The sequence below is a fragment of the Cornus florida genome, unplaced genomic scaffold (assembly GCF_030987335.1).
Source record: "Cornus florida cultivar Cherokee Brave unplaced genomic scaffold, ASM3098733v1 CherokeeBrave_3.0.0_Hap2_Chr06, whole genome shotgun sequence".
NCBI lineage: Eukaryota > Viridiplantae > Streptophyta > Magnoliopsida > Cornales > Cornaceae > Cornus > Cornus florida.
Window position 1 is genome coordinate 52,093,463 of NW_026775576.1, and position 14,068 is coordinate 52,107,530.

The following is a 14,068-nucleotide window of genomic DNA, read 5'->3' on the forward strand; positions in this document are numbered from 1 at the left end:
ACACCACCCTCTCAACCAAACCACCTCAACCATTCCTCTCTCTCTCTCAACCCCAGCAACCCCTATGCAACCATCTTCACTCTCCACCGAACCACCCACACCTCCCCAACCATGCATGCAAACCATGCATGCTCCATCAACCCTCACTATTCACCCTCCACCCTCGGCACCAACCCAACCCAGCCATGCATTCCACCTTCTCTCACCCCATACCACTACTGCTACTAAAAAAAAAAAAAAAAAACAGAAAGAAAAAAAAAAAGAAGCTAATTTTTAAAATTTTAAAATATATATATATATATATATATATATACATATATATTTATATATATATAGATATAATACTAATAATAATAATACTAAATAAATAAATAAATACATAAATTTTTGGGTTTTGTTTAGATTTTTATCTTGCCATATAATTCCTGTGACTGTTTTTATTTCTGTTTTGATTTTTCTTAAAAGCCTATGCTTTTACTTGTGTATAGTAGTTATGTTTTGACAGGTCTTCCTGTCCAAGTTTGGGGGACGCGTTTGCGCATTCACATCGATGGATATTTTTGCATTCGTCACTCCACTTGGTAATATTGTTCTTTTACCTTCTTTGCTCTTATTTTGTTTCACTTGTCTTCACACATTGAGGACAATGTGACATTCAAGTTTGGGGGTACAATAGGACATTTTTGGTTTCGCATTTTTGCTAAGCAATGATAGTATAACTTGACACTTGTCAGAGATAAAGTATATGTTTAATACTTTGTGTATAGAAGCAATTGACATTTTTGAAAATAAAGAAAAATTTGAGTTGAAATGATCATGTGGATTCAAATTAGTCTGTATAAATGTCTCAATTAGATTCTCACTGGATTTGACACTCTTTTAAGCTTCACAATGCACAGATGCACATTGGAAACTTAACTGTGAGGCATGCAACTTGATCAACCTTGACCTTGGCCTAGTTAATCTGATTTGATGAACCTAATGGATGAATACTTTTGGCATGAATCTAAAAAAAAAAAAAAAAAAAAAAAAAAAAAAAAAAAAAAAAAAAAAAAAACTGAAAAGGAAAGAAAATAATGACCAATTGACGTTCGTAGCCTTTCCAACTCGAGCTATTAAGCCCTAGGAGTGTCTCTACACTTAACACCCTAAAGCCATCTGGTTTGGGAGTTGTTGGCCTAACGCTTGCTACAAGGGTTGGTTAGAAAGCTTAAAGGACTTAAACATTGCACGGTCATTCAAAAAAAATTGTAATAAACATGGTTAGCTAGAGTTCGTAGCCTTTCCAACTTGAGCTATTAAGTCCTTTGGAGTGTCTCTACACTTAACACCCTAAAGCCGTCTGGTTTGGGAGTTGTTAGCCTAACGCTTGCTACAAGGGTTGGTTAGAAAGCTTAAAGGACTTTAGCATTGCACAACCATTCTATGTTTCGCTTATGAGTTGAAATAAATTGTTAACAAGCAACAAAAGTTGTCTTGAAAATAAAATCATGCCTTAGGGACTTCATGTAAAAGGGAATTCATTGATTTGAAAACTTGTGCCTTGGAATTGGAAAAGAAAGTAAAAGCCGCATGTTGAGAATCCAATTCACTTTCACTGGAGTTTGAGTTATTTCCATTTAAGAGATGACAATTGAATTATTTATATGGACTATGATGTTGATGCATGCATGTTGAAATAGTTTTTCCCATTTTTTGTATCAATGCTCATATATGCAAGGTAGTTTTCCCAATGACCCCATCTCCAGTTTTTGTCTGTTTCAAGTTGTATTTGAGCTATGTATCTATCTCATTTTACCATGGATGATATTTTTGTAGTAGCATGCCTATGGTTGTCTTTTCATTATGTTTTTCATTGTAGTTTTGCTAAGGGACTAGCACTGTCCTCTACTTTGGTTGCTCTTTGGCTCAATCCTTGAGCAGTTCCCTTACTTAATCTCCTTTAGCCTCACAGATTATCATTTGAGACTCTCTCTGTTTTCTTCTCACCCTTCTCTCTGTTTTACCTCTCTAAACTATTACGTGAATGAGGTGTCTCCCAAAACCCTTGCAGACATAATGTTCTATATATATAGACTCTTGCACAACCCTAATCCTAATCCCAACCTATTAATACGTCGACTACCCTATTTACATAATGTAAAACCCTAAATTTAAATGTACGCAACTACTGTAACAAATTAAGGAAAACAAATAAATAAATAAAACTAAATAAAACACTCAAAATACATAAAGAATTTCAAGTCAGATACAGAATAGAATACATACACAATTAATCAATTAAACAATTAGGCAAACAAAACAAATTTACCAAGTAAAACAATTAATTTAAATAAATAAATCATATAATTAAAGAAAAATTGAAATAAAAATTCAAAATTTAAATTAAATTCCCATTTTATCCTTTTGAAAACTAGGAGTATTACATGGTACAACTGTAGTTAGTTGGGTTTCGTAAATACAGAGGATTGTAGCGTTATCTTCTACAGAGGTAGAGTATGTGGTGATGACAGAGGCCAGTAAGGAGATGATTTGGTTACAAGGTTTGTTGACAGAGTTGGGATTCGAACAGGTGAAGAATGTTTTGCATTGTGATAGTCCGAATGCGATACATCTAGCAAAGAATTCAGCATTTCATTCATGAACCAAGCATATAGGACTTCGGTATCACTTTATCAGATCTTTGTTAGTAGATGGGGTGTTAAAACTTGAGAAAATACTTGGCACCAAGAATCCGACTGACATGTTAACCAAGACAGTGACCATGGAGAAACTGAAGTTGTGTGCAACTTCGTTGGTCTTCTAGCTTGAAGACAGAGAGAAGCGCACCGATATGCATGAGACATGCATGAGAAGAAGATGGAATGGGTTTACAAGTGCTCCAGCCTCTAAGTGGGATATTGTTGTGGTTTTATGGAGTCTGATTAAGTAATTGTTTTTTAGGAAGATTTAATTATATGGAAACTTCAAGAGTACTGAATTTAAGGAAAAATTTTGTTTCCTAATCTGGTTTAACTTCCTTATTGGTTTAAGGAAAATTCAGTTTCCTGATCTAATTTAACTTTCTTATTGGTTTTGAATTATACTAAAGGCAAGTTCTTGTAGGACAAGTTTGGGGACTCTATAAATATCAACTTTAATAAGATTTTAGAGTGTGTGAAAATTAGAGAAAAATTTGTACCAATGCAAGAGAGAGCAATTGAGAGAGATTAAGAGATAATTCTCTTTGTAATTCTTCATCTTTTTCATAGTGAATTTGTTCGGTGTGCTCCATGGACATAGCCCTAAGATTTGGGTGAACCATGTATATCTTGTGTTCTTGTGTGTGATTTTTATTTTTTGTGATCGCTTGATTATTCCTTGAATAACGTGCGTTATTATTTTGCGTTTCCACCACAACAATTAGAATCAAATTCAGTTGATTGTGCAGTGCAACTCCAACAACATACTTGTAAAACAGATCGTTAAGAATCAAGACCCAATTAGGAAATCGCAGAAAGAATACCTAAAGGAAGCTAATCAACAAATCAACACTGAAATTGAATTGAAGACTGTAAAATACACACACACACATGGAAATCAAGTCAACACAAAACATATGCACAGAGAGAGAAATCTGGATCCTTAATACAAAGCCCATGCTGGATTTTAGAATGAAATTTAAATTTGTTAAATCAAAAAGCATGTATATACAAATATATATATATATATATATATATATATATATGTAAATATATAGATTTCATATCTGTTGCTTCCTTCTAGAGTTTCAAAGCGACGGAGGAGTGGCTATGGTGTAGGCGAGTTGTCTATGGTTTGAGGAGAGAATGTGTGGTGTAGGAGAGAGAGAGAAGGAGAGAGGAGGGCTAGGCTGAGGTCGAGATTTCATATATGTTGTCGCCATTCTTTTCTCTCTCTCTATTGCCCTAGAGACATAGGATGAGCGAAATAGGGCTGGCAGAAATAACAATTGCCATTTCTTGTGCTATAATTGGCACTAGAATTGGCAAAGTTAAAATTTGGCAGGTGAAATGACAGCCCATTGGAGAGCCCATTTGAAGCCCATCTGTTATATTTTAAAAATAACAGCCCAAATAGCATTGGGTTGGAGATGCTCTTAGGTCCACCATTATAAGTGAAAGTGTTATTTTTGTCATCATAGGCATAGTTATAAGCCAAAGGACACTTCCCTTCAAAGTACTGAGAGTAGTTAGTGGGTGGACAATTGGCATTGATGTCGACCGAGCATGAGGAGGTGCTGCAGCTGCCGGTTCTACCTTGTGGGCTAATGTAAACCGGCAAGTTGAACCCATCTACTAGGCTAACGTCGTAAAAATATTGTCCAATGTTGGCTGCAAGGGTTAATTCTACTAGGGTTGCCAGAGGGATTGCACCAGTACCATTGCAACTTACCTAACCGGAGGTGTGATACCTCTCGACTCCGAGACATGGGTTGATCAGGCCCAAGCCCAAACCCGAGGGATACCAAACAATTAAGTATATAAATGAACACAAAATACAAAAGAATTTAATGAACAAATAAAAAAGTTGAAAGAATACTAAATATAAAAATCCTCAAAAGTTATAGATTAATATAATCCAAACTTCCCAAAACCTTCAATACGTACAACTCGGGAATCCATCTAGTGGACCCTAATAAAATCCAAATATAAAGTAAAGTACGAAAATAAAATCTAAAATTAAAACATAAAAGGAAATCCTACGTCGTTGGAAGAATGAATGACCATCTCTGCTCAGCCCGAATAAGCTCAAAGACTGGAACTGTCCGATACCTGAAAAATTATAGTGGGTCAAGCCCACGAACAAGTTCTATTCTAACTACAATCTAAACAGAGACTCGATACACAGATACATCCTAGATATCTCAACAATATCTTTCTAGCCCATATATATATATATATATATCCACACTAAGGGACTCTCACTGGACTACAAAGTGGGTTTCAACTTGAAAAGAATGCAACATGCAAAATGCACCCGAGGTGGGCATGATTACCTAGACTTAACAGGGTACACCTCAACCATCATAGCCAGCTATGCATTCCAATGCATATACGCTCCCTAACCATCGATTCTGAGACTCAAGCTCAAATTGTGGTACTATAGTCATATATTTAAAATCCATCCAAAACCAGAGTATGTCCTTCAATTGTTCATTGATCTAACATAAGTAACAACTAATCCAGTTAGTCACTCAACTTATTCACTTGATCTGACTTAAACACAAATAACAAATAATCCAGTTAGTCACTCAACTTACTTAGTTGATCTGACTTAAAAATAAGTAGGATTTAATTTTATAAATCATTCCCTTCTTTCTTTTGCTTTTCAATTATCCCGTATAGATTTTTACTTATATATATATGTGATGGGAAACATGCAAGTTTTAAAAACTTTTTAAGGGATTTTCATACATAGATCTTGATTCATCACATAGAGACAAGTTTTATGCAAAAATAAAATATGATATATCATTCAATTAATAGATTGAATACTTACATCAAAGGTTTGAGTAAGCCTTTAAATCTTTCCTCTAAAGTGAATGTTCTCACTTATTGTAGATCCCTTAGCAAGATCCTTTCTCCTTCTTCTTAATCATAATCTTTCCTTTAGGAATCATCAATATACCTTGATGAATGACCTCGGAGACAAGACTTGTGGTAGCCTCCTTTAGAGAAAACAAACCCTAAAAACTTGAGAAAGAAAATATATCCCTTTTGTCTTTGCAAAAGTCACCTTTAAAATATACACGGACCCATGTATATATAGGCAAAATAAAGATAAGGAAAGAAAAAAATATATCTTTCCCAATCTCTAATTCACATATCTCAATTCTAATAGGATTCCAATATCAACTTGGGCTATCGGTAAGAATCCTTTGGGCTTACTATGTTCTTGGCTACTATAAATTAATAATTAGTCTGGTCCATTAAACCATGGACCCAATTCAATTAATTCATAAATTAATTTCTACTCCATTAAAAGAAATTAATTGCACTCCAATTAAATAGTAAATAACCTCTAAGTCAATGTTGCACTTTGACCACTCTATGAATATTATTTATCGGATTATAAAGCCATCAATTTGACAACATAGTTAATATAATTATTTGTTACCTTTGATTATTTCCGGTTTGATCACAATAAAAGTTTGTTTGACAAAAATAATAATTTACTAAATAAATATATAGAAAACATTTTGTCTAAAATATATGAAGGTCTTCGAATTTAATTTGTGATCAGTCATAATCAATACAAAATAAATATAAGTAGCATTGATGCAAATATTGAGAATATAACCCTCTAACTATTAATTACATAACTACCCAAAGTGTCGGTCTAAGGATCCCGAAGTATTCGCCGAACAAATCAAAGTAATTATTAATTAATAAAAGAATCTATACTTCCCTCATGCTTGAGAGTTAAAAGCCACGACTGTGATAGAGAGCAATTATATACGACGGCTCTCGCAATATATCTTAACCTATCACGGACTCGGTTCAAATCTTAGTTAATTAAATGTCCATCCATAATTACCGACTATGGACAATTTATAATGACTACTTATATTCGTGTATCGATTGCCATCACATACATGTATAAATATCTCTTGTAATCAAGTGGACACTATCAATTCCATAATGAATTGAAACATAATACATTGAATTCATCAATTATATAAATCATAAATATTTCAGATATGTCAGGAACATATGTCACTATAATCCAAATAGGAATTTGCTATACCAAGGCATATAAATCCCAACATCTCCCACTTGCCCTCATAGCCAATTCAAATTGCATTAACTCCAATGTTATCTAGGTGACGATCAAAACCATTGATCGATAACACCTTTGTTAATGGATCAACAAAGTTGTGTTCCAATGCAATGTTCTAGCCATGAGAACATTTTCTTGCCGAACAATATCATATAAGACATAATACTTCCTCTCAATGTTCCTTGTTCCTCTATAGAGCCTTGGGTCATTGGTTTGGACTATTTCTGCACTATTGTCGCAATATAGCTCAATAGGCAAGCTAGTATGCTCCACAACCTCTAAATCAATGAGATCAAACCAAAAGGCTTCCTTTGCTACCTTTAAAGCTGCAATGTACTTCACCTTCAGGTTTAAGTTAGCAGTTGAAATCTGCTTAACAATCTACCATCTGATTTCCCTTCCATTGAGTGAAAATACACTAAGTCATAAACCTCATAGTATCTACATCTGATTTAAAATCAGAACTAGCATACCCGATTGTAACCACATCATCACATCAAAAAATGAATATGAGATCATTGGTTCTCCTAAGGTACTTTATGATATTTTTCACAACAGACCAGTTATCAAGTCAGGGATTGGACTGATATCTACTGACTACCCCCACATTATAGCGGATGTCTTGTTTGGTATAGACTATGGCATTTATGAGACTCTCACTTGCCGAAGCATATTATTCTAGCCTCATTTGCTCAATTTCCTCTGCTAATCTTGGAAAACTACTTACTAGAGAGAGCAATCCATATCAATAAAGTAAGAACTCATTCTATAAGTTTTGCATACCAAATCTGGTCAAAATTTTATCAATGTAAGATTATTAAGATAAGCTTATTTTCCTTTTAACTTGATCTTGCAAAAGCTTGATCCTATGAATATAGCTTACATCTTGAAGATCCTTAATTTCAAAATAATTGAACAACTACCTCTTTAATGATGAAGCTTCCACATCATTATAAATGAGTAGGATGTCATCAATATATAGAATTAAAAAAATAATGACATTACCCTGTACACACATGGTTCATTCACTAAGAAATCTTCTGGTATCCTTTTGTAGATTAACTTGCCTTCCATAGGTATCACCCTACTAGAAAGTTCTACAAGATCCTAGATTTTATTAGAATACATAAATTCAAACTCTGATTTCATAACAACTTGCCAAAACGATTTGTATCCATATCAGTTCACGCTTCTGTGTAGCTTACTGGGTCCAACTCATGTTTAACAGGGATGACCATAAAGGTCTAAAAACATGATTTTGTTGGATTGGATGATAATCCTCCCACTACATTAATGTACCGATGTAAGAATCTGTGTACTAAATGATGCTGACGCATCAATAGGGAATTCATATATAATTCTTAATCTCTATAATAAGTGTGTTCATTTGTGGTACAACTGGTACTAATACCATATTCTCTAACATTATGTTGCTAGGTATGTGATTCATAATATGATCTTCCTGTAGATAAACAGTGAGTGCAAACAATCAACTTTTATCATTGAGATCATAAAATAATCCATCCTAGTACTTTTAGAGTAATCATCAAGTTAAGCATGTCTGTGATCTAGTTCCAACTTACTTATCCATATCAAGCGCACATGTACAAGACTACCCCATATGTGTATGTGATTCAAATTAAGATTTAGCCAAAAAAACACAGCTCAAAAGGTATCTTTGAGACAGACTAAGATGGAATGTAGTTCATAATGTGCATCGATATCATTAAGGTTAAACTCTAAAATGAAATAGATAATGTAGCATAACTGATCATAGATCTAACCACGTTAAGCATAATTCTGTTATTCCTATTTGACACCTTAATTCATTGAGTGTCAATTACGGAAAACTGGTATACAACACCCTCATTAAGTATATAGTCTTTGCACTATCCCAAGAAAAACTCATATGCACGATCAGATCGAAGTATTTTGATAAATTTACCTAATCTGTGCTCCACCTCAGTCTTGACACTCTCTGAATACACCAAAAGTTTAAGACTTGTGTTGCATCAGGTTAATGTATCCAAAACGTGAGTAGTCTTGCTTGGATGTTCATAAGACCACACATGTCAGTGTGTACTGACTCTAATTGTTCTTTATGTCTATTTCATTTAGCTGATTAAAGCCCTATGGTTATTTATCATTCAATCCAGGATTCACAAGTTGGTTTAGGCTCCCCTGCCTCACTAGGTAATAAACTTTCTTTGACCTTTGACTGATTATAACCCATAGACACTAAAATACAATGAGTCTGGAATAACATATTTTCTCTTAACATTCAATGCAGAAAATGTAATATTAGTTTATACATCATGCACATATTAAGAGCTTGTGATTTTAGTACATTAACCATCTTTAATGCAACAGAAGCAATCGCACATCTATTTAATTTTATAAAAGCAGTTCTACCAAAAGTAATAACACAATTTTTATAAACCAAAAGTGAAACAAGAAAGAGATTGTGTCTAACATCTGTGCATAAAGATAGTTCTCTAATACTAATAGCCTTATACTCTCTAATATCAGATGTAATACTCCCACTGACTTAGCTACAACCTTAGCATCAGATCAAAATACAAATATATATCCATATCATTGAGGCTACTGGATTCCTGAAATCCTTGTTATGAATTGCAAACATGTTTAGTGGCTCCATAATCTATCCATCAGGAATAAATAGATAGAACCACATAATATGGCTCAATGATGAAATATACATGTTCCTATGCCACGTTATTGCTTAGATAGTTTTTCCTTAAGTGTCTTAGTTGGCCGCAAAAGAAACAGTTTTCCTCGCCCTTAACTTACACTGCCTTACTTCCTTTAACCTTTTGGATACCCATGTTTTGTGCTAGCTTAGTCCTATTATCGTCCTTCTTCTTTCCTTTGCACTTCCACTTGGGCCTAGAAGAAGATGGTATAAATTAGGTGTAATACCCCTGATATAAAAAGGATAGTCTTGGTATTTTTTTAAAAATTATTTTAATTGCATTTAATTATTTAGTTGATTTCTTGGCTAATTGTTTACTTGTTTAATTGATTTAATTATTTGTTAAATGTGTTAATTGATTTAATTGTTTAAATGAAATTGTGTGTGATGATGTGTATTTATTTAGGAATTTAATTATTTTATTTTATTTTTATTTTCATATTTTTAAGGAATTGGATATGGATAGTAGTAATGGACCAACTAATTGGGCTCCATGGACTACTTGGATAAGGGGTTTAATGGGTACGGATAATTACCCATGTATATGTATATTTAATAAATAAATAAATAAATAAATAAATATATATATATATATATATATATATATATATATATATAAGGAAAGTCATATCTGTTTATATATTACATATAAAAAGGATTACACATAGATTATACGTACCATATATTTTAGTTACCTTTTTAGTATTTAGATTTTATTTTATTTTTATTATTAGTTTGGCTTGGATTGGGAAAAGGATTAGGGTTATTTTATTTGCCTATAAATATATAATTATTGGGTTGTGAAAGAGGTTAGAAAATATATTACGTACTATATTTTAGAGAGAGAAAGAAGGAAGAAGAAGGAAGAGAAAAGGAAGAAGGAGGTTAGGGTTTTTTTATCTAATCCCTAAAGGCAAGTTTTAATTCTTCTCTTCTCCTTTGATTCATACCCTATGCATGCTATTTTAATTCTAGGTTGTTTAAATAAATTGATTGGATCAAATTACATGGATTAATTTAGAAATTTCAGTTCGTGCTTTAATAATGGATTTTGATTATTCTTTTATGATGAACTGGACATTGTTGGTGACCTTGGTTGTTAATTTAATTTATTTTAATTTTACTTGAATTAATGCTCGCATGTGTCAGTATTGTGTATATATAAATACGAAATCAAAAAAATTTATTTATGCCTAAGGAATGCACACAAAAGATTAATGAATCAGTGTTGTGCAAAAAGCATAAACTAACTCATGCTTATCAGTTGTGTGACTAAAGTATGTGAAATCAAGATTTTTGGTTTCTTCATGGAGGCACGCCGAACGAGGAAGGAGAAAGATTATGCACGCGACACATGCAATTGAGTGAATCAGTTTGATGATTGTGGCTTGTAGTTGAAATTTTATTTATTTTATTTCTTTGTTTTCCTAAGGCATACACGCCACACGAGGAAGAAAAAGGGAACATTTAACAAACTGTTAGATTAGGTGAGTAAGAATGAATCTTGTATACATGAAAAACATAATAATAAAAATAATTGGTTATGCATTAAATATTTTAAATGTTATTTTGATTAATGTTAGAATATTAAATTAATATTTGTTGTTTTTGATTGATGGATCTAAATTAAGTATTTATTTAATTTAATTAGATTCATTAAGAATTGGAATGTATGATTTAAGTTTACATGCTAAGTATGGAATTTAATTAATTTAAAAGGATAAATTAATTAAATATTATTGGATTAAATTATTTTAATCAATTGCTAGATTTAAATTAATTTAATCAAAACATGGAGATGTACAACTTAGTTGATATGCATCTTAATTTCTTATGATGCAAGTTAAATACATGCTACTTAAAGTTGATATTTTGCTCAAATAAATGCAAATGATGTGTTTATGATCTATATCATGTTTATTTGGATTATTATATGTAAATATTATTTACATTATTTTTGGATTGAAAACTTTTATTGGATTATGATATGGACTAATGCACCATTATGGGATGGGGGCATATTAGGGACGGATTAACTTAAGAGTTAAGTCCTACCTATTTTTAATAAGGGAACGGATTAACCATAGTGTTAAGTCCTACTTATTCGTGTCAGGTCAACGGAATAGTTGGATGACATATTATTAAAATAATAATTGGATAGTTTATTTTAGATGGTTGGATAGGACGGATTTTAAATATATAATTATACACCATGATATGAGCTTGAGTCTCAGGATCAGTGGTTAGGGTGCGTATATCGCCAGGGATGTGTAGCTAGATATAGTGTAGTTGTGTACCCTGGTAGGTCTAGGTACACATGCCCACTTTATGTGCGTTTTGCATGTTACCTACTATTCAGGTTGAGACAACTCTATAGTCTAGTGAGGTTCCTTTAGTGTGTATATATCTATATATGGACTATTTAGTTATTGTTGGATTAATTAGGATGTGTACGTGTATCGGGTCTCTGTTTGGGATGTAGTAGATTAGAACTTGTATGTGGGCCTGACCCACCATTATTTTTCAGGTGTTCGTCAGTTCCAGTCTTAGAGATTGTTCGTGCCGAGCAGAGACAGCCATTTATTCTTCCGACTCTACGTAGGACTCTTCTTCATTAGTAACTTATTATTTTTATTTCGATTCAGTTATTTCAGTTAGGATATTATTAGGGGTCCATAGTATGGATTCCCGAGTTATAGTTTAATTAATTACTGGTATCAGAGGATTGGAGGATTTTACTATGGGATTTTAATCATTATTTATTTGAGGATTTTTAAATAAGGATTTATTATTTAGTTTTCCTTTCAGCTTATCTATTTATTTTTAATTCATCTTATATTCCAATGCTTGTTTAAATATTAATTGTTTGATATCCCTCGGATCTGTGCTCGGACTTGATCACCCGTGGCTCTAGAATCGAGGGGTATCATAGTTAGTATCAGGGCATGCCAGGTTCAAGTGTCTCTAGGGATCTATCGTTTTAAGACTTCCGCGTAGCGTATTCTTTTAGTTAGAGCCTAAGATTAGGATTCGTTGTATTCTTTACGGTTCGATTAAATCGTACTAATGTCTGTCTTTCTATGTTAACAGAATGGTTAACGCTAGAAGAAGACGGGTCAATCAGAGAAACAGGCAACAAAGAGAGGCGGCTCGTAGGTAGCATCAGGAGGATGAGGGTCAGTTCTGTGAGGAGCATGAGGAAGTTCAGCAAACTCGGGATCAGGGAGGAGACCAAGAGTTTCCTCCTCACATCAATGACCTTATTGCTTGGGCTATAGAAACAGGGGTAACCGCTGCACTTCGGAATCAGCCTCAAGTACAGCCGGCACCGTTACCAGCACCGGTTGTTTGGATTGATACTTGGGAGAAGGCTAGGAGTTCTTTCACAAAGGGGAGCCCACCTGAGTTCACAGGCTCCACCGATGCGAGAGCAACTCATCAGTGGAAACAGGACATCGAGCGACATCTTCACTTGGTTCAGTGCACGGAGGTTCAGAAGCAGATGCTTACTACTTTCGAACTAGTTGGGGATGTACTACAGTGGTGGGAGTCAGTTACCACCGCAGCGGAGAGGATGGCATTGACTTACGATCAGTTCAGTGCACGCTTTGATGAAAAGTATTTCCCTTATGCAATCAGGGCAGCCTTGAAGACTGAGTTTCTTAATCTGCAGCAGGGGAACATGACAGTAGCGAAGTATGAACAGCAGTTCACACGCTTGTCTCTCTTTGCACCGGAGGAGGTGGATACAGAGGAGAAGAAGCGCAACAGTTTCGTCAAGGGACTGATGTGGTCTATCAAAAGAGCTATTACGGGTAGTCCAGCCTATACTACCTATGCTCAGGTGGTAGACGCCGCTCTACAGCAGTATCAGTTGACCGTGGATTTCAGACAGGCTAAGGGTGAGAAGCGGGGTGATAGAGACTCTGCTAATCAGCCAGCTGATAAAGGGAATGGGAACGGACACCGACAGAATGACAAGGGCAAGATCCAAGGACAGCAGCCTTGGAAGAAGCACAAGGGTGGTTCAGATGCTCCCAGGGATGTGGCACCTATTCAGTGACAGCAGAATGGGGGACCACAGGCAGGACAGGGTTAGCCACAGGCTAACTGACAGAGGAGGCCATTTGGTACTTTCCAGGGTAGTTGTTATACTTGTGGAGAGTATGGTCACACTTCTAGGTAGTGTCCTACAGTAAGACAGGGACAGAGACAGGGACAACATGTGCAGCAGGGGCAGAGGGCACCAGTGCCTTTACCAGCTCCACAGGTTCCACGGATTCAGGGACAGACATATCCGGCTTTATCAACGCCGCCGCAGCCTCAGGGACAGGCACCGCAGCAGTTGCACTATTATAGGGTGTACAACCCCATGCCACAGGATGTTCAGGCACCTCAGGCTGTTGAGGGTAAGGTTCCTATTCATGGTTTACTTGGACGTGTTTTATTTGATACGGGTGCTACACACTTATTTGTAGCTAGGTCATTTGTTGCTTTGTCTAGGATGATGACTCGGGTATGCAGTAGACCACATGGAATTTCTACACCGTTAGG